This window comes from Geotrypetes seraphini, chromosome 7, assembly GCF_902459505.1.
Source record: "Geotrypetes seraphini chromosome 7, aGeoSer1.1, whole genome shotgun sequence".
Lineage (NCBI taxonomy): Eukaryota > Metazoa > Chordata > Amphibia > Gymnophiona > Dermophiidae > Geotrypetes > Geotrypetes seraphini.
The window spans coordinates 61,560,284-61,582,877 of NC_047090.1; the positions used below are offsets into that span (position 1 = coordinate 61,560,284).

The 22,594-nt window shown below is 46.2% G+C and overlaps 1 protein-coding gene across 1 annotated transcript in view; it reads right to left on the reverse strand.

Annotated features, from left to right (window-relative positions):
- Positions 1 to 15,282, reverse strand: part of PARVG (parvin gamma) — a 186,249-nt gene extending 170,967 nt beyond the window's left edge. The window contains exon 1 of the mRNA XM_033952579.1: positions 15,113 to 15,282. The gene's annotated coding sequence lies outside the window, so the exon portion shown is untranslated. The remainder of the gene's footprint in view (positions 1 to 15,112) is intronic.
- Between the last annotated feature and the right edge of the window lie 7,312 nt (positions 15,283 to 22,594).

Consider the following 22,594-nt stretch of genomic DNA (forward strand, 5'->3'; position numbering starts at 1 on the left):
AAATTGGTCTGGCATCTCTGTCTTCTTTCCTGCCGTCTTCTCCCCACTCTCTCTTCCCCATTTCCTTTCAGCGTCCTTCTCCCCCATCTTCCCCATGTCCTTTCAGCGTCCTTCTCCCCCTCTGTCTTCCCCATGTCCTTACAGGGTCCTTATCCCCCCCTTCTTCCCCATGTCTTTTCAGCATCCTTCTCCACCCCTTTGTCTTCCCCATGTGCTTTCAGCGTCCTTCTCCACCCCTTTGTCTTCCCCATGTGTTTCAGCTTCCTTCTCCCCCTCTGTCTTCCCCATGTGCTTTCAGGGTCCTTCTCCCCCCCCTTTGTCTTCCCCATGTCCTTTCAGCATTCTTCTCCCCCCCATCTTCCCCATGTGCTTTCAGCGTCCTTCTCCCCCCTCTGTCTTCCCCATGTGCTTTCAGCGTCCTTCTCCACCCCTTTGTCTTCCCCAGTGCTTTCAGCGTCCTTCTCCCCCCTCAGTTATACCCATTTCCCTTAAGCGTCTTTTCCTCTCCACTTCACCTTTCCTCCCTTTCTCTCTCCCTGCCCCTTACCTTCGTGGCGCTTCCCCACCCGACTGACAACAGAACAGGCCCAGTCCAACAAATCTCCCTGCCTTGTAGCCGTGAATCTAAATTACCTTCTTATAGCTACTGTAAGAAGGTAATTTAGATTCGCGGCTACAGGGCAGAGAGGTTTGTCAGTCGGGGGAAGTGCCACAAAGGTAAGGGGATCTGGCTGGCTGGGCTGCACCCGGGGCAGACCGCCCTCCTCCCCCCCCCTTGGTACGCCACTGCCTTTTTCCTACCTGCCCTGCCGCAGCACACAGCCGACCGGAAGTCTTCCCGATGTCAGCGCTGACGTCGGAGGGAGGAAGGGCTTTGCTTAAGCTCTCCCTCCGATGTCAGCACTAACATCGGGAAGACTTCCGTTTGGCTGTGTGCTGCGGCAGGGCAGGTAGGGAGAAGACGAGCCCCATGGCTGAGTACATCCAGGCCCGCAGGAACCCCATGACCCTCGGAGGCGTCCCCACGGGATCCCCGCAACCCTAGGGGGCGTACCCACGGGATTCCCGTGACCCTAGGGGGCGTCCCCATGGGATCCCTGTGATCTGAAGGGGGAACCTGCGGGATCCACGCGGGTCCCGCGTGATTCCCGTCGTCCCCGTTCCCGTGCAGCTCTCTAGAGTGAATGGGTGCATTACGGGTCTGACAACTTTTCTGAAACACTGATAAGACGTAAATCCTTCCTGGCACTGAGGCCTAAGGTACAGGCTTTGCCAGCTAATTTGGGGGTCCTTTTACTAATGCTATTTACTAATAAAATTGAAACAGTTTCCCCTCATAAAGAATAGAACAGACACAAGGAAATTGTAACACAAAGGCACGCTATCCGTTGTAGCACACGCTAAACACTAACGTGTCTATAGACTATAATGGATGCATTAGTGTTTAGCGCACGCTAAAACAGATAGCGTGCCTTGGTAAAAGGACACCTTTGTGTTACAATTTCCTTGTGTCTGTTCTATTCTTTATGAGGGGAAACTGTTTCAATTAGAAACAGTTAAACAGTAAAACAGTTAGAAAATTTCTTGAGCTTAGATGTTAATGCAATAATGTAATCACATAAGTTCACTGTTAAAATCAGCTTGGAGGAGGATTTTTGGGAGCAAGATGCTCACAGTTTAAATAGATTTTCAATTGTTTTAATTTCTGTATTCATTTTGGGATCTTATTGCTATTATGTTATGGGCAAAAATGATAACATATATTTTCCTTATTTATTTGCATGTAAGAATTTTTCTGGTTTTCTGTTATCCCATTGATATGGTAATGTATTAAGTTTGAAATGTATAAAAATAAAATTTTTTAAAAAATGAGGGAGTCTGTATAGGGTTAGGGAGCTCTCCCAACTCCCCCACCTACCTCCTCCACAGGCCTAGCCACTGTAATTGGATCTTCAGGCAGCTGGCAGCAACAACGAGGTAAGCCTGTTGCCGCCGGCCTGCCCCAGAAGCTACCTCTCTAAAAGTCCTACCTATGCAGGAACAGGAAGTTGCTGTAGAGACCCAGCTTCTGGGGCAGGCTGGCGGTAGCAGGCTTACTTCATTGCTGCCACTGGCTGACTGAAGATTCACTTACAGTGACCGGGACCTGTAAGGAGGTGGGTGGGAGAGTCAGGAGCTAGAGAGGTCTGAGGGGAAGCAGGAGGAGGGAGGGGGTCTTCTAGGATAGGAGTTCTCTAAATCAGTGTTTCTCAACTTCTTTAAGCCAAGTACCCCCTAAGCCTAACAAATACCAATCGAGTACCCCCGCCCCAGACCCGACCAAGCTCAGCCCCTGACTCCGCCCCAAAAATAATAGCACCAATTGTGATGCAATTTCTTCTATCCATTTTTCATATACACACAATATAATCTTATTAATACATCATGTTAACCACAAATTAAAAAAAAAAAAAAAAACAATCACATTGTGGGCTCCTTTTACTAAGGTGTGCTAGCGTTTTTAGCGCACGCAGCAGATTAGCGCATGCTAAACCCATGCTACGCAGCTAGCACTAACACCAGCTCAATGCTGGCATTAGCGTCTAGTGCGCGCTATTCCGCGCGTTAAAGCCCTAACGCAGTAAAAGGAGCCCTGTGTGTAGAGAAATTGTTAACTATCATTTATATTCGGGAGGTTTTCCTAGAGGTCAAGGCAGATGACTTTAAAATATACAATGTCACCTCAGTAACAACTGTAGAAAAATAGACAAATACTGTATAGTGCAAAATATATAAATTCTCAAAACTGACCCATTTTGATCATTAAATTGAAAATAAAATCATTTTTCCTACCTTTGTTGTCTGGTGATTTCATGAGACTCTGGTTGCACTTCCTTCTGACTTTGCATCCAATATTTCTTTCTTTCTGTCTCCTGCATGCTTCCTTTCTTCCATACCTCATTCCCTTCCTCAACCAACATCTCTCTCTGTACCACCATAAGTCCAACTTTTCTTCCTCTATCCTCCACCCCCATTGGCAACATATCTCACACTGTCCTTCTCTCATTCCCTCCCTTGCTTCAAAGGGAGTGGGGAGAGAGAGAGTTCCAAGGTGCATCTCTCCTCTACTGCCACAGTCAACATTTCTCCCTCCTTTCTACCAGTCCAACATCTTTCTCTCTGCCTCCTGCATGCTTCCTCTCCTCCAGCCCTCATTCCCTGCCCCAGCCATCATCTCTCTCTCACCTTCTCCCTCCATGAGTTCAACTTTTTACTCTCTGCCCTCTCCCACTTCCTCTGAGTGTGACATTTCTCCTTCCCTCCTTTTTGCCCTCATCATCCATCTCTCTCTCTCTCTCCATGAGTCCAACACTTTCTGCCTCCTGCACGCTTCCTCTCCTCCGAACCTCATTCTTTTCCCCAACCAACATCTCTCTCTTTCCCTCCAATGCCCAACTTTTCTTCCTCTCTCCTCCACCCCTATTGGCAACAGATTTCCCTCTCTCATACATTCCATCTGTCTTCAGAGATCCAGGCATCTCTTCCACCCCCTCTACTGTCACATCCAACATTTCTCCCTCTCTCATCCCCCTGATCACCATTTCACCACTGCCCACCAGCCCCATCTCATTTCTCCTTCTATCACCCTTCTGCAGCACCATGCCACATCTCTTCCTCCATCACTATGTCCAACATTCCTCCCCCTGTCATCCCCTTCAATCTGTTCCCGCTCCACCACCATATCCAATATGTATCCTCTCAGCCTTCTCTCCTCATGTATCTCTACCTCTCTCTTCTTTCTCGCTATGCCCAATTTTCCTCTTTCTTTCTTTCCCTCTCACTCATACACTAATGCCCAACAATTCTACCTTTTTATTCCCTCCCTTCTGTCCCAAGTTAGTACCCCCTTCCATGTTCATGCCCCTCCCTTCCTTCTGTGTTGAGTTTGTGGCCCTTCCCCCTCCCTGCCTTCCAGCCGTTGTCCAAGAATTGTACCCCTCTAATGTCCAAACGTGCTCCTTCTCCCTACCCCTACTCCTTTCTCCCTTTGTCCTCTTACTTGTTTGAGCTGCACTGCTCCTTTTGCCTTCAGCAGCTTGTTCAGGGGATGTGCAGGAGGCAGCAATTCACATGCTACACGTGGCTGACCCACAAGCCTTACCTCTGAAGTCAGCCTTGACATCGGAGAGAAGGTTTCTGGGTCAGCTATGTGCAGCGTGTGAACCACTACCTGCTGCTCGTCCTCCCAACAAACCACTGAAGGCGAGCGAGGAGGTAACTGGGAACCACCACACATACTCTCCCGCCCCCTTCCTCCCCCCTCGCTGACCCGGAATGCTTTCCTTTGACATCAGCAAGGCAGAAAGAACAGTCTGGAGTTGGCAATTGAAGATAAGAGCACAGATAGGAGGGACTTACCAGCTGAGCGGAGCTCACAGGGTGGGGGGGATCATAGGGGGAGATAAGTGAGGAGCAGTTGAGTGAGTGCATTTGTAGGTTAGTAAGAGGAGTTTAAATTGTAGTCTGAAACAAATGGGAAGCCAATGAATGACTTTAGGAGAGGGGTAACATGAGTATAGCAGCTCTCCCAGAATATGAGTCATGCAGCCAAATTCTAGACGGATTGGAGGGGAGTGAGATGGCTAAGCAGAAGGCTGAGAGTAGCGAGTTGCAGTAATCTAAGCACAAGGTGATGAAGGTGTGGGTAAGTGTTTTGGTAGTGTGCTCAGAGAGGACGGGTCAGATTTTGGTAATATTATACAAGAAGAAGCAGCAGGTTTTAGCGATATGTTGTATCTGGGTGTTGAAGGAGAGAGAGGAGTCAAAGATGAACCCAAGATTACGAGCAGACAAAACAGGGAGGATCAGAGTATTGTCCACAGAGACTAAGAACAAGGGATGTGGACAGTGGCATCCAATTCAAAAGTATCGTAAGCAGATAGGACCATATACTTCCATAATTGAATATACTTCCTAGGGTATGTGGCACCCGGGGCCCATCATTTTTTGACACCCCCCCCCCATGTAAAAAAATATTTTTTGTAATGACAGGCAGTGAAAATTTTCTTATATTCCAAACATAACATAACATAACATAAATTATGTCTGAATTGTCATGACATCAGAAGTACATATGGAGTAGTTGCAGGTGATGCTTGGGACAGTTCTGATTGTGTTAGTTCGGTTTTATGTGTTTTTTGAATAGAAGGGTTTTTATTTCTTTTTGAAGGTTTTGCAGTATGTGGTCGATGTCAATTGGTTGTAGGGTTGGGGGTCGAGTGTTGCAGCTCGAATGGCTAGGAGGTTGTTGAACAGTTTTTTTCCTTTTGACGTTTTTGATTGGAGGGTGTGTGAATGGTGCGTGAGTTCTCCTATGTCTGTTTGAAGTGGATTGAATTATTTAGCTGAAGAAATTAGTTACCCCCTCATCCCACACACATTAATTCTCTTCCATTTTTGTTCCCATTATAAAAAACACTGATAAGTTCCCAGAAAAAAAATACATTAAAATAAGAAGTGAAAACAAAGGCCCCTACAGATGAGAACATAACATAAGAATAGCCTAACTGGGTCAGACCAATGGTCCATCATGCCCAGTAGCCCATTCTCATGGTAGCCAATCCAGGATACTAATACCTGGTCAAAACCCAAAGAGTAGCAACATTCCATGCTACCGATCCAGGGCAAGCAGACACTTCCCCCATGTCTTAATAACAGATTATGGACTTTTCCTCCAGGAATTTGTCCAAATCTTTCTTAAAACCAGCTACACTATCTGCTTTTACCATAACTTCTGGCCACTTCATTTTTAAGTTTAGATCTTTCCTTTCAAACAGAGACCTTGCTAGATGTCAAATACAGCACAAGGTAACTTCACATGGACTTAGCTGTGCAGGAAATGTGAATCTTCTCATACACCCACCATATAGTGCAAAAATGTGCAAAGGTCTGTTTTTTTCTTTCGATCACTACATAGCCTAATGCCACACAAGCAGCGCTGTTACAAACATATTCTGTAGGTCAATGCTAAGGATAACAAAGTTTCCTTCCTTGGACCAGAAGGAGATACTGATAAACCACTGGAAGAGATCCCAACACAACACTCAAAGACCCACTCAGTGTGTGAACCAGTTGAGTGGAGTGGACTAACTGGGGGGTGGAAATGGGCCCGGAGTTTGCTCAGCAGAATTTCCCAGACCACCTCTTCCTTTCAACACATTGACACGCTGCCACCACCACCACTAGAAACACCTCACTGGGTAGGCCAGCTATGCTATAAACTTTATAAAACACATTATTATATTTTCTTATAAAGCACATATTTTAACTGAACTCTCTGACATCCTCAGCCTTTCCATTCACAAAAATAGAAGGAAGAAAAGTTCCCATTTCCTGCTGTTTCATGTCCCCAGCCTAAACAATATTTTTTTTCTGCAGACCCTTCAAAAGTCTGACCAAATCCTCGTTTCACTTGCATTATAAAGTACTGAGGATGCCATCTCTCCCCAATCCCAGGTCCTAAAGTCTAAGACAGTAGCGCAAACTAATGCTGCCAGATTCAGGAAAAAAAATTTCGATTCGATTCAGCCTATTGAATTGGTTTTTCAATTCGATTTTCCTGCCCAGTTGGGTGATTTTTTTCAAAACTCCTGGTGGGTTTTATAGCTTTTTCACCCCCTTTGGCTTCTTCTAACCACACTGGCGCTGTGGTGTAAATAAAATAAAGAAACAAAAAGGACTTTTCCTCTCTCTGTTAAATCCTAGCTCACGTTTGCAGTCCAACACCAGCTCTGTCAGGTTATAATCACAAAACAGAAAATAAAATTAATTTTTCGACCTTTTGTTGTCTGGTTATATTTCAAATCTTGTTGGTCCAAGGCTCTGGTTTTCTTCTGATAACTTGCTTGCCAGGGTCTCCTTCTTTCTTCTTTCTGCGTGCTAACCATCCATCTGCCCAGTGGCGTACCTAGGGGGGGCGGGGCGGGGGGGGCGGGCCGCCCCGGGTACCAGCCCTAAGGGGGTGTTCCCGGCCTTGCCGTTCAGTCCCCCGCCACCCCCGAAGGACCGCTCGCCCCCCTGGCCTCCCCGCACCACCTATGAACAGCCGCAGCAGGATCGCGAAGTCAGCGTCAGCATCCCTGCGCTGCTTCCTACGACGCGATCCCGCCCCTCCTCTGACGTCAGAGGAGGGGCGGGACCGTGGCGCAGGAAGCAGCAGGGATCGCTGACGCTGACTTCGCGATCCTGCTGCGGCTGTTCATAGGTGGTGCGGGGAGGCCAGGGGGGCGAGCGGTCCTTCGGGGGTGGCGGGGGACTGAACGGCAAGGCCGGGAACACCCACTTAGGGCTGGTACCCGACGCTGACTTCGCGATCCTGCTGCGGCTGTTCATAGGTGGTGCGGGGAGGCCAGGGGGGCGAGCGGTCCTTCGGGGTGGGTCGGGGCATCAGGCCTTCAGGGTGGGGCGGGCGGGCAGGCAAGCAGGCTTTCAAGGGGGAGGGGGGTGACAGGCAGGCAGGCAGGCCTTCAAGGGGGGACAGGCCTTCGGGGGGGGGGTGCAGACATTCAAGGGGTGCAGGCCTTCAAGGGGGGCAGGCAGGCCTTCAGGGGGGTGCAGACCTTCGGGGGGGGGGGGTGTAGGCCTTTGGGGGGGTGCAGACCTTCAAGGGGGTGCAGGCCTTCAAGGGGGGAAAGGCAGGCAGGCCTTCAAGGGGGGGACAGGCCTACAAGGGGGGGGGGACAGGCCTACAAGGGGGGGACAGGCCTACAGGGGGGGGGACAGGCCTTCAAGGGGGGGTGCAGGCCTTCAAGGGGGGGTGCAGGCCTTCAAGGGGGGTGCAGGCCTTCAAGGGGGGAAAAGCAGGCAGGCCTTCAAGGGGGGGGACAGGCCTACAAGGGGGGGGGGACAGGCCTACAAGGGGGGGGGACAGGCCTACAAGGGGGGGGGACAGGCCTTCAAGGGGGGGTGCAGGCCTTCAAGGGGGGGTGCAGGCCTTCAAGGGGGGTGCAGGCCTTCAAGGGGGGTGCAGGCCTTCAAAGGGGGGAAAGGCAGGCAGGCCTTCAAGGGGGGGGACAGGCCTACAAGGGGGGGGGACAGGCCTACAAGGGGGGGGGACAGGCCTACAAGGGGGGGGGACAGGCCTTCAAGGGGGGGTGCAGGCCTTCAAGGGGGGTGCAGGCCTTCAAGGGGGGTGCAGGCCTTCAAGGGGGAGACAGGCCTTCAAGGGGGGGAAAGGCAGGCAGGCAGGCCTTAAAGGGGGGACAGGCCTACAAGGGGGTGGGACAGGCCTTCAAGGGGGGGACAGGCCTTTGGGGGGGTGCAGACCTTCAAGGGAGTGCAGGCCTTCGGGGGGGGGTGCAGTCCTTCAGGGGTGGGGTTTAGGCCTTCAGAGGGGGACAGACCTTCGGGTGGGAGGTAAAGTCCTTCGGGGGGTGCAGGTCTTCAGGGGTGGGGTGTAGCCCTTCGGAGGGGGGACAGACCTTCGGGGGAGGGGGGGTCCTGGTGTAAAAGTACACAGAGGGAGAGAGGGAAGGGGGGGTTCAAAGATACATGCATATGCCAGACTTTGGGGGTTAGAAATAATGGGTCTAAAAACAGAGGAGTGGGAGAGAGATGGTGCATAATGGGATTTAGGGAGGGAAGGAACAGAAAGGGAGAGAACTTGGAAACAGGGGATGGTGTGGAGGGGGGATAGAGATACTGGATAGGAGGATAGTTGGGAACAGAAAGGGAGAGATGGTGGATCCTGGGGTGGTGGGGAGTTGAGAAAAGGTGAATCTGTGGATGGAGACAAAAAAAAGGAAAGATGCCAGATCTCCGGGAGAGGGAAGGGAAACGGAAGGGGAGAACAGAGATGGCAGACGGATGGTTAGCACGGAGAAAGGAGACCCTGGCAAGCAAGACAACAAGAGCCTGGGACCAACAAGATTTGAATATTGATCAGAGAACAAAAGGTAGAAAAAATAATTTTATTTTCTGTTTTGTGATTACAATATGTTAGATTTGAAAAGTGTACATGAGACAGCTTGAAATGGGAACTTTTCTATTTTTGTGAATGGCAAGGCTGAGTTCAGTTAAAATATATGCTTTATAAGAAAATATAATAATGTGTTTTATAAAGTTTATAAGCATTGCTGGCATACTCGGTGAGGTGTTCCTAGTGTTGGTGGTGGTGGTAGCATGTCAGTGTGTTGAGAGGAAGAGGTAGTCTGGGAAATTCTGCTGAGCAAACTCTGGGCCCATTTCCACCCCCAGTTAGTCCACTCCACTCAACTGGTTCACACACTGAGTGGGTCTTTGGGTGTTATTTCTGGGTAGTTGTTTTAGAATCTCTTCCAGTGGTTTGTCAGTATCTCCTTCTGGTCCAAGGAAGGAAACTTTGTCAACCTTAGCATTGACCTTCAGAATATGTTTGTAACAGCGCTGCTTGTGTGGCATTAGGCTATGTAGTGATCGAAAGAAAAAAAACAGACCTTTGCACATTTTTGCACTATATGGTGGGTGTATGAGGAGATTCATTTCCTGCACAGTTAAGTCCAATTTTTCTACTGAATAATAGTATAGGTACAATGAAAGTAAATAGCAAAAATGTTTGAGTAGATAATTAAGGAAATCTTTTTCATATTGCTTGCTTATGGACTGGGAAAAAAGACTGTTCAAGCAAATGTCTCCAGAACTGCTTTAATGGAAAAATGTGATTTTTTTTTTTTAAGTACTTTGTGAAATTTATTGTTGTTGTGAAATTTATTGTTATACTTTGTTTAAACTTAAAAAGCGGTGTCATTAACAGTGAATCTAATCGAAAAATCGATTCAACAGGGTGAATCGGATCGAATGAAATATTTTTCTCTGAATCGGGCAGCACTATTGGCTACCATGAGAATGGGCTACTGGGCATGATGGACCATTGGTGTGACCCAGTTAGGCTATTCTTATGTTATGTTCTCATCTGTAGGGGCCTTTGTTTTCACTTCTTATTTTAATGTATTTTTTTCCTGGGAACTTATCAGTGTTTTTTTATAATGGGAACAAAAATGGAAGAGAATTAATGTGTGTGGAATGGGGGGGGGTAACTAATTTCTTCAGCTAAATAATTCAATCCACTTCAAACAGACATAGGAGAACTCACGCACCATTCACACACCCTCCAACCAAAAACGTCAAAAGAAAAAAACTGTTCGACAACCTCCTAGCCATTCGAGCTGCAACACTTGACCCCCAACTCTACAACCTATTGACCTCAACCACAAACTACAAAACCTTAAAAAAAGAAATAAAAACCCTTCTATTAAAAAAAACACATAAAACCAAACTAACATAATCAGAACTGTCCCAAGCATCACCTGCAACTACTCCATATGTACTTCTGATGTCATGACAATTCAGACATAATTTATGTTATGTTATGTTTGGAATAATGGTTACATAAATGAGGTTCAATAAAAGAAAATTTTCTGTGGGAGCATTTGTTGGAACTTCTGTTATCCTGATTTCTTCTATCTGTGGGCTTTCTTTAGCTAACCTACTTATCTGGGGCTTTCCACTTCTGCAGCTGCCCTTTTCACGGTCCACTTTGCGCTTGCACTCTCTGGGGAGGGGGGGTTGGGTCTGGGCTTGGTGGGGTAGGTGTGTCTGGTAGTTTTGTCTGGGTGGTGGCTGGGTGTTTCTTGGGTGCTTGTTGTGCGGATTGGTGTGTCTGGTGAGCGGTCTGGGTGTTGTTGCTTGTGGGGTTTTTTTTTCATTATAAAATATGGCTGAGGGTCTAGTCCGGCTTATTATTCTTGTGGGTTCTGGGGTGGGATTTGTTTGCTTGCCCCAAGTTTTGGCCTTTTGTTGTGTATTGCTATGCCTCTCATTGGCAATTTTCTCTTGGGAGAGGCTTGTTCATGCTTGTTGTTGCTGTTACTCTCATTCTGTGTTCTTTTTGATAATGTATAAGTTTCTGTACAGACCATGGTTGCTTGTCTGGACCTTTTGCCATTCTCAATAAAAATACTTTGGAAAAAAAAAAAAAAAAAAAAAGAAAATTTTCACTGCCTGTTTCTATTCTGACCATTTATTCCATTTCATGGTTATTGCAAAAAAAAAAAAAAAAAAAAAATTTTACATGAGGGGGGGGGGGGGGGGGTCAAAAAATGATGGGCCCCGGGTGCCACATACCCTAGGTACGCCACTGCATCTGCCAACTCTGTCCTCCCTTTCCATTTCCCTTCCCTCCCCAGGAAGTCTGGTATCTTTCCTTTTTTTCATCTCCCTCCACAGATCCACCTTTTCTTAACTACCCTTTCATCCGGCATCTCTCCCTCCTTCCCCACCACCCCAGAGTCCACCATCTCTCCCTTTCTTTTCCCAATTACCTTCCTATCCAGTATCTCTATCCCTCCTCCACACCATCCCTTGTGTCCAATTTCTCTCCCTTTCAGTTCCTTCCCTCCCTAAATCCCATGGTCCATCATTTCTCTCCCTCTCCTCTATTTTCAGACCCATTATTTCTTCATCCCCCCCAAAGTTTGGCATATGCACGTCTCTTTGAACACACCCTTCCCTCCGTGTACTTCTAAACCAGGGTCCCCCCCAAAGGCCGGTCCCCCCTTAAAGGCCTGTCCCCCCCTTGAAAGCCTGCACCCCCCCCGAAGTCCTGCACCCCCCTGAAGGCCTGCACCCCCCCTGAAGGCCTGTCCCACCCCCTTGTAGGCCTGCCCACCCCCTTGTAGGCCTGTCCCCCCTTATAGACCTGTCCCCCCTTGAAGGCCTGTCCCTCCCCCTTGAAGGTCTGCACACCCCCCCCCGAAGGCCTGTCCCCCCCCCTTGAAGGCCTGCCTGCCAGCCTGTCACCCCCTCCCCCTTGAATGCCTGCCTGCCTGCCCACCCGCCCCACCCCGAAGGACCGCTCGCCCCCCTGGCCTCCCCGCACCACCTATGAAGCAGCACCACCTATGAAGCAGCCGCAGCAGGATCGCGACGTCAGCTATCCCTGCGCTGCTTCCTGCGCCGCGTTCCCGCCCCTCCTCTGATGTCAGAGGAGGGGCGGGACCGCGGCGCAGGAAGCAGCGCCCAAGCAGCTCAGGGATAGCTGACCTCGCGATCCTGCTGCTTGCTGCTTCACAGGTGGTGCAGGAAGGTCAGTGGGGCGAGCGGTCCTTCGGGGGTGTGGGGGGACTGAACGGCAAGGCTGGGAGCACCCCTTCAGGCTGAGGAGTAATTTATGGAAATACGTTTTTTACAGAAAGGGTGGTAGATGTATGGAACAGTTTCCTGGTGGAAATGGTGGAGACAGAGACTGTATCTGAATTCAAGAAGGTGTGGGATAGGCACGTGGGATCCCTTAGAGAGAGGAAGAGATAATGGGGGGGTGTTATTTTGTTTGAAGATAATGATTACTGCGGATGGAGAGATTGGATGGGTCATTGGGCCTTTATCTGCCATCATGTTTCTATGAAGAAGCCTATTTACCTTCCTTGGGTAAGGCAATTGAAACCCTTAATGTATTCAGTTATATTTATGCAGATGACATCAGTATTCTCTTGCCTTTTAATAATAAGGATTCTGATTAGTCTGCATTAAAGTTTACAGAAAAATCACTTAGACATCTGGCATTCAAGTTAATGTGGCCTCATTCACATAGAGCAAAGTTCCTCCGCATCCAGTAGTGCTTTATGTAGGAAGATATTAAACTTGGCAGGGGAATTAAGCAAGCCAAAAGGTGGCCAAAGTAATTACACTTTTGATTTGCAAACTAGAGTTTTGGGCTTTCAATTAGATAATTTATTGAGCTTGGAGCATCAAGTTACACCTGGTTAGTAAAAAATCATTTTTTCTTTTAAGGAAATTACAAGTAGTTTGGAAATATTTTGATAAGTCAGTTTTTGCACTTGTGGTTCAATCGCTTATTCTTTCTCAGATAGATTACCGTAATATTGTTTATTTACAATGTGCTAAAGGATTGTTGAAAAGATTACAAACTGTGCAGAATACTGTGCTGAGGGTAAATTTCCCCATCTCTAAATATGATAGAATTACATCATAGCAGTAAACTGCAATAACGGATATTAGCGCAGGGCTCCGCGCTGCACCCAACACTCATAGGAATTCTATGAGCATCAGGAGCAGAGCGGAGCATTCAGTGTGGCTCCCTCCATTAATATCCGCTATCGCAGTCAGGTTTTCAGGATTTCCCCAATGAATATGCATGAGATCTATTTGCATGCACTGCTTTCAATGCATATTCATTGGGAAATCCTGGAAAAACCTGACTGGATTATGGCCCTCGAGGAACGGAGTTGCCCACCCCTGCTCTAGGGGTCAATTCCATTCAGGGTGCCTCTGTTTAAGTACCCTGGTAACTCAAAGTGAAAACCTATTCTGTATGGACACCAAAGTGCCCTTAAAGACTACTAGCATAACATTTAGGTATGTCTATATTTAGGCACCCCCTAGTTATACTGGTATAAATGGGGACACCTACAGTAAGTCACCCTAGAGCAGGGGTCTCAAAGTCCCTCCTTGATGGCCACAATCCAGTCGGGTTTTCAGGATTTCCCCAATAAATATGCATAAGATCTATGTGCCTACACTGCTTTCAATGCATATTCATTGGGGAAATCCTGAAAACCCGACTGGATTGCGGCCCTCAAGGAGGGACTTTGAGATCCCTGCCCTAGAATGATCTGGACAACAGTTGAATCTGGATCATTTTTCAGCCACCTCGTCCTATTCCAATCCCAGCCCCTTAAGAACATAAGAATAGCCTTACTGGATCAGACCAAATCAGACTCAGTAGCCCGTTCTCATGGTGGCCAATCCAGGTCACTAGTACCTGGCAAAATCCCAAGGAGTAGCAATATTCCATACTACTGATACAGGGCAAGAAGTGGCTTCTCCTGTGTCTTTCTCAATAACAGACTATGGACTTTTCCTCCAGGAACTTGTCCAATCCCTTCTTAAAACCAGTTGTGCTATCCACTCTTACCACATCCTCTGGCAACATGTTCCAGAGCTTAACTATTCTCTGAGTGAAAAAATATTTCTCCCTATTGGTTTTAAAAGTATTTCCCTGTAACTTCATCGAGTATCCCCTAGTCTTTGTAATTTTTGATGGAGCGAAAAATCGATTCACTTGTACCCGTTCTACTCCACTCAGCATTGGACCATTCAGTCATTTTTTTCCACCCCAAACTATTCACACAAGTTCCCCAAATACAAGTATTATGAATATATTCTATGCCTTTCCTATCACAAAATGCAGTTCAATTTTCTTTTTTTTCAACCTGTCCTTCTGCTTCTACCACTACTCTCTCTGTGGTTCTTTTTTTTTCTCTCTCTCTCTTGTTATGTAAATGACATTGGTGCCACAGTGGCTTACGGTATATCAAGACACAATAAATTTGAAATATGGCATTGGGCTGTGAGTGAATGCAAGGGCTAAATCAATGTGCACTTCCAGGCTGCACTGTGGCTCTTCCTGGATTCAATGTGGGAGGTGGGCTTGTGAGCATTTGGATTTGATTGCCTTTCCAGTCAAGTTCAAGGTAATTTAGATATGGTTGATTGGGCCATGCCTAGAAGGGCTCAGAATATAAGCTGTATGCAAGGAAGAAAGTGAAAATGACTTCTCCAAGGTCATAAGGAGCATCTGTGAAAGAAACATGATTTTCTATCCCTGGCTTACCTGGTTCTTAGCCTATTCTGCTCCATACTGTTCAGGAGATGTGAAGTGGGGGGAGGGGGAGGCAGCCTAGAGAAAATGACCATGATTGGTGGTCTAGGGGTGTGATAGGCAGGGAAGGTATAAACGTGACTGCAGTGGGGAAGAAAAGGAGTGAATATGGGCCCATGGAGGGGACCACAAATATATGTGTGCATAGACCCTGTATAGTGTTAATCTGGTTTTGATGTTCCCCCAAGCCTCAGCATCATTCCTTCACTCCTACCTCTGGGATACCATGACCCTGGAGTGGGAGTGGAGAAACAAGCAAGGAGGTAGAACAAACAAGCAGATGCTTCATTTTTCACACAAATGCTTTGTGCATTTGACTATTCACTAGCAAGTTTCTCGAGAAGAGGTGCACAGAAAGGAATAAAAACAAAGGCCAAAGCTTTTGAAAATGTATGCATTACCCCTGGAAGCACTTACCTTGAAGACAAGCTTTTTCAGTCGTGAGAAATAAGTGTAGTTTCCTGTCAGGCAGAAAGCACTCTAGAAGAATTGATTCTGCTAGTCTTTCTGATCAGAATTTTTTTTTCATATTCTTCTCTGTCACACCATTAAGAACTTCACAACCATGAAAGCACAACAGTGAAATAAAGAACTGAATATGTCAGCTTGTCTTGTCAGTTAAAATGCTCTTCACTTCCTCATTCTGCAAAAGGATTTTCAGTAGAAACCTCAGAGATGACGTGACGTTAGAGTCTGTGGCTTTGTCCGATGTTGCTCACTTCCCTGTAAAAATTGTTCTCATAAAGTGTATGTTACAAGATCCTTATCATCCAAAAGTCAAGACAAGACAGCATGGGAATTGGAGACCTTAATGAACACAGATTTTCACCCAATTACAAATTGTTCCAATTCACAACAGCACCAGCACATTGCTGTGAATAATTCCAGATTTTGAAAAGAGAAAATGAAACATTTCCACTTTATCCAAGTTTTATTTAAAATTTGATTCAATCGCCTATCAGGACTTCTAAGCGAGTTACAGGTAAGAAAAAAAGGGGATTAAAATAAACATCAATTCAAATACAAAATGATTATAACATAAAGTGGGAATGAAATGCAATTGATATGGTAAAGGAGAACAAATAAGGGAAGCACAAAAGGTACAGGGTTGCTGAAAGTTGTTGCTTATGGAAGTTAAAGATAGATGATGATTAACATAACCATTTATTTTTTTCCTTAAAATGGGACAGGACACCCCCTCCCCCAGATCCTCTCCCGGATCCTAAATATAGTGCAAAATATAGACAGCAGATATATATTCTCAAAACTAACACATTTTGATCACTAAATTGAAAATAAAATCATTTTTTCTACCTTTGTTGTCTGGTGATTTCATGAGTCTCTGGTTGCACTTCCTTCTGACTGTGCATCCAATATTTCTTTCTTTCATTTCTTTCTTTCTGTCTTTGTTCCATTTCCAGAGAATTTCATAGTAACCACATTCCTTTTTCTCTAAACTAAGAAACACACGTTTTTGCTCTGGTTCTGTAAGTGCCATTGTCACTCTGAGCAGGCTGTAACAGGCAACCAGCTTACTGCAGGGCCAGGCTCTTCTGGATGCAGCCACTCCAGCGAGGACCCCAGCAACACCTGCAGCTCATGTGTGTTTCACCAGTTCCACCGGCTCCTTCCTGTCCGGTTTGAATATCTCCAGTTCCTTGGGAGAGAACAACTGTCTCAGGGACACCTACTTGTAGAACTCCACCTCAGTGATGGTGGTGAAATCAACCCCAGGGAAGCCACAGCAGAACATGTGGGACATCTTTCTCTCTCCCTGCCCCTTCAAGCCTTTGCCGCTGATGATTTCTCCAAACTACCACCACCGACACAGCAATAGGCCAGCAATACTGACGTCGGAGAGGAAGTTCTGGGCAAGCCAGGCAGCGATTGGCTGGCCTGGAACTTCCTCTGACATCAGAATTGATGTGGGGGGGAGGGGGAGGGAAGGCTTGTGCAGTCACTGCACACACCTGATCTCTGGTTGCATCGCATTGGGGAAGCAGATTGCCTGTCCCATTGTCCCCAAGTACAACTTCAGGATGCTCTTTCTGAAAACGGGACATTTCGGCATCTCGAAACCATGTGTGGGGACAACAGGACAGATGATCTAAAAATGGGACGGTGAGGGTCCTGGTGGGAAGGAAACCCAAGAGATAAATATTTTAATTTTGTTCCAGGCTTTATAGCCCTGCAAAATTTCCTCCAAGAAAAACTTGTCCTTTCATTATAATAATGGATGGATTTGTCCAGGTTTTGGAAGGCCCCTGAGCTCAGGGCCGCATCTACAGGCCTCTGAGCATGCGCAGACATCGAAGTGATGACATCACACACAGGCATGTGACATCACTGGTAAATGTATGCACATGCTCAGAGGCCCTATAGACACAGCCCTAAGTTTAATGTGCCGCGGTGGAAAAAGTTTGTGAGAATAATGAAACTACAGCTTAGTCATCATTTTCCACTTAGGAAAAATGAGGCATGGAATTTTTTCAAGAACAGGTCATATAAGGATATTTATAAGTTTTAGGATACACAGAAAAGCCTAGTTGTTTACTCCTCCAGAACAGCAACTTATCCCCCCACCCCCCATTGATCTCTTTTTTTCCATCCTAACACCTCAGACCAGCAACTGACACCCCCACAAGGATTCCCGCTCTCTTCCCGCTCCCTGGGCCTACTTTCCCAATCCCTGGTGGTTTAGCAACAGCCTAGAGATTGGGGCAGCCATTTTGAATAGGAAACTGCGATAGGTAATGCTTCTACCCATTCTCCCCTATACCACTATGGATTAGGAAAGAGGAGAGGCCTGGCGGTGGGGAAATCATTGGTGGGGGGTCAGCTGCTGTTCTGAGGGGGGGTTAGAGGGGGAATCTGAAGGGGATCAATTGCTGTTTTGACGGCTGGAAAGGACGGAGGGTCTCAGCTGATATTTATCCAGGATCTGCATAAACGTTTTATGCAGATACTCTGCTGAATATTGGCTAGGACCTGCCTAAGCCTCAGGGCTGCCTCCTATTCTGTCAGGCCTTGATATTCAATACTGGTGCCCATATATGGCCCAGTATTGAATATGCAGGTCTGACATAGCCAGCTATAATAAACATTCACCACTGTCAGCTAAATATTGAACAGCTAGATCAGGGGTGTCCAACCTGCAGCCCCGTGAAGTATTTTGTGCGGCCCCGGTCGAGGGCGATGCAGTGTTTTCCTCTGCTGCCCCCTGGTGTTTACTGTCTTGCCGGCTCCCTCCTCTGTCGTTGCAGCGTTTGCGCAGCCCCAGAAACATTTTTTTTGGCCAATGCGGCCCAGGAAAGTCAAAAGGTTGGACACTCCTGAGCTAGACAATATTATATGGTTGAGTATTTTTTTTTTTTTTCTTTTTTACTCAAGGTTGTTATCAGAACAAGGAATAGATATTGTCATATTTGTTAATACCTTAGGGCAGGGAGCAGGCTGTTAAGAACGTAAAAAGCCATGCTGAGTCAGACCAGTCCAAGAAGCCCAGTGTCCTATCTCACACATTGGCCAATGTGGGTCAGAAGTACCTGACAGGTTTCAAAAATTAGCTCTATTTCTCATTTCCAAGGATGAATAATGGTTCTCTCTAGTCTACCTGGTTAATCATTTTTTATGGACTTTTCCCCCAGGAGCTTTTGATCTTGCTATGTTAGCCACCTCCGGCAACAGTTTCCTCAGCTTAATTATATGCTGCATGAAAAAAAATTCTATAATTCATTTTCAATACAGTAGCACAGTAAATGACAGTAGATAAAAACCTGCACAATCCATCCAATCTGCCCTACCAGGTAGCCAGAGATGCACACGCCTCTCTGTGCAGGTTATAGGCATTCATGCTTAAACGCTGGTTGGAAATTTTCCATCATATCAATCATTTATAGGCAGTTAAATACGACCCAGTCTTGGGCAATGCTTGTTATAAATATTGTTAGCAATAATTTTGGGTTAACTTGTAAATTTCAACATTAAGATGTCTTCCCCTCCCCCTTGCGATGCACTGCATCCTCACTTGCAGCACAGCCTAATTGGTCATTAGTGTTGTGGCATGTCCTCTTGTTTTTATGTCATTTGAAAGGTTACACAATCACAATATTAATAATAATAAACTTTATTCTTGTATACCGCCATACCATTTAGCTCTAGGCGGTTCACATTTAAGAGAGACTGAACAGAGAATACAGAGTATAATTGATGTTTAATTTACAAATTTTTCAACAAGATACTTTTTCATAGATTTTCAAAAGGTGTAATAAGACTAAGTCTGGGAAATTATTTTACTTAACCAACTGAATTAAATTGAATCAGGTTGAGTAGACTGGATGGACCATTTGGGTCTTTATCTGCCGTTATCTACTATGTTCAATTTGCCTGCCCAAAATGCAAACATTTTATCAAGAAATCTTTTATAAAGGCAATGTTTTAGTGTAGGATAGGCAAAGAAATTGATTCTTTGAGCAGACTTTTTTTAAACCATATAGTTCAAACCGTAAAGATAACTGTTCCACCCCACTCGTGGCTTTATAAACTTTTATCATATCCTCTAATCCAGGGGTCTCAATGTCCCTCCTTGAGGGCTACAATCCAGTCAGGTTTTTAGGATTTCCCCAATGAATATGCATGAGATCTATGTGCATGCACTGCTTTCAATGCATATTCATTGGGGAAATCCTGAAAACCCGACTGGATTGCGGCCCTCAAGGAGGGACTTTGAGATCCCTGCTCTAATCTGTTCCTAAGGTAGGTGTTCCATCCTCGTTATCATTTTCATTGCCCTTCTATGAACTTATTCTGATTCTGCTAAATCCTCTTTGAGATGGGGGCAAATAAAACTTCACATAGCACTTGAGATGTGTTCACACCAGACACTTATGCAGAGGCATATTGATATTGTCAGGTTTGTTCTTTGTTCCTTTTCAATTAACACCTAACAATCTGTTTACTTCTTTAGTTTTAAGTTTTATTAAAAATTTGGTATTCCACTTATCAAATTTCTAAGCGGAATACAAGTAAATTTACATTAAAAAGTAAAATCTGGGGGCCACGAACGATATGAGGGGTAGAACTACATAGTCTACAGAAAATAGAGACAAAAAAAGGAAAGAAAAATTGGCTGGGACACTTCTGTAAATGCTAGTGAGAGAAGAGAAATAAGTGTGAGTGTGATAAATTAAAGCTCAAAAGCGTCTTTAAATAGAAATGTTTTAAATTTTGTTTTAAATCGTTCCAAAGATGATTTTTCTTGTAGATCTGCAGGCAAAGCATTCCAGCGTGTGAGAGCTGCAACAGAAAAGCACACTGGGATGAAAATGTTGACTTATTGTCCACAAGGACAGAGACTTCAGTAGTTGGAACCTAAGCACAGTACCGGGCAGAGCTTTGGATTCTTGCCCAGAAATAGCTAAGAAGGGAAAAAAAAAATTGAATTGAATCAGGTTGGGCAGACTGGATGGACCTTTAGGATCTTTATCTGCTGTCATCTATTATGTTACTATGTTAAGGACTCCCAAGATCTTTTTCTTACATAACATAAGAACTCAGGGTCCATCGTGCCCAGCAGTCCGCTCACATGGTGGCCCTCTGGTCAAAGACCAGCGCCCTACCTGCATACGTTCTGACCCAGCTGTGTACTAGCCCTACCTGGGTACATTCTGGCTCAGCAGGAACTTGTCTAACTTTGTCTTGAATCCCTGGAGGGTGTTTTCCCCTATGACAGACTCCGGAAGAGCGTTCCAGTTTTCTACCACTCTCTGGGTGAAGAACTGCCTTATGTTCATACGGAATCTATTCCCTTTCAATTTTAGATGGTGCCCTCTCGTTCTCCCTACCTTGGAGAGGGTGAACAACCTGCCTTGTCTACTAAGTCTATCCCCTTCAGTACCTTGAATGTTTCGATCATGTCCCCTCTCAATCTCCTCTGTTCGAGGGAGAAGAGGCCCAGTTTCTCTAATCTTTCGCTGTACGGCAACTCTTCCAGCCCCTTAACCATCTTAGTCGCTCTTCTCTGGACCCTTTCGAGTAGTACTGTGTCCTTCTTCATGTACGGCGACCAGTGCTGGATGCAGTACTCTGGGTGAGGGCACAGCATGGCCCGGTACAGAGGCATGATAACCCTCTCCGATCTGCTCGTGATCCCCTTCTTTATCATTCCTAGCATTCTGTTTCCCTTTTCGCCGCCACCACCACCACCGCACATTGTGAGGACAGCTTCATCGACTTGTCAATCAGAACTCTTGGGTGATGACTCCTCACTCAGAATCCAGCATTTTGTGCGTGTCGTCGGGATTATTTTTGTCTACGTCCACTTTGCATTTGTGCACTATGGCCCTGATTTATAAACGGTGCCTAACTCCTAGGCGCTGGCATAGCGAGGGTGCGAGGCACCCGGGGCAGTGGTGCCCCCCAGCCCTCTTCCTCATCTCCCCGACTCTTCCCCACCCCCTGCTATGCCCCCCCTCCCCCCTTCCCCCGTACCTATTTAATGTCCCTGGCGCGAGCGGCATCTCCAACTTGCTGCCCGCACCAGTTCTCCTTCTGATGTAACTTCCTAGGCCTGGGACCTCAAAGTAATGTCAGAGGGGAGCACCGAGGCTGGCGCTAGCAGTAGGTTGGAGCTGCTGCTTGTGCTGGCGAAGAGCTAGGGGTACGGTGGGGGGTAAGTAAAGGCGCGCACGCGCAGTTGGGAAGCAGTGGGGGGGGGGGATAGAGAAGAAGAGAGGTGCTGGCGCCCCCACCAAGATAGTGCCCAGGTCGTCGGTCTACCTCCCCTGCCCCCCCCCCCTTACACCACTGCTCCTAGATGCCATTCAGCATGATTCTCAATCATCCACTAGGTGCCATTTATAGAATCGCACCTAGTGGCTCTTAAGAGGTCTTAGGCAGCGCACTCCCATTTAGGTCAGGGTTTTCTTGCACCTAAGTGAAGCTGCGCCCCCAAACCACCCCAAATCCAATCATAATCTGCCCTTATCTACGCGTACTTGGTGGTAGGTGCCTAGGTGTAGACGCGTAGGCAGCTACCAGCTAATTCATTGTTTTTTTAATGGTTTTTAACTGTTTTTAAATGGAGCTTTCAGTGTCAATTAAGCAAATTAATGGCCCCTTTTAACAAGCTGCATTAGAGGTTTTTAGTGTGAGCCAGTGCATTAAATGCGCTGATGCTCATAGAATTCCTTTGAGCATCAGAGCACTTACTTCGCCGGCTCACATTAGAATACGTTAGTGCAACTTAATAAAAAGGGGAAGTGGGGGTAAGTTAGGTGCCTAGATGAGAAGGATTTGATAATAGAATTTTATTTTGTATTTAACTTTCCCCCCAAATATTGGGCCAAATTAGTTAAAGGGAAATATCTAGAGAATTGCATCAGAGATCTATATATGTCCCTTGGCCACAGCTATTTGCAGATCTTCATTGGCACTAGCCAGACATTGCTGCTGAAGTATCATTACAGACCAAATTGGGGCTATCTGGCGTGGGCAGCCTTCAAAGTTATACAAAATAAAGGGCAATTCTATCACTGGCGCACATACTTATGTACCATTTGTATGTGTAAATGTATAGAATGTCAGCTCTTTTGTAAGTGCAAACAAGACTCGGATACTGTGAAAAACCAACTGTAATATAATAATAACACTTCCACAATGGTCAAATGCACATTGTCTGATGGTATATTGAAAATCAAAGTGCAGATTAAGATGTCAGTTCTAAACGGAGGGAAAAGCCTCCGACAAGGGCCCTCCCACCTCCACAATGGTGGAATAGCGGTGGTGGAGCGTTCACCTCACTCTCTCAAAAAACCTCCTTTAATTAAAAAGACACTGCACAGCTTCAAAATATAATAAACGATGTATATACTGTGCAGTGTCTTTTTAATTAAAGGAGGT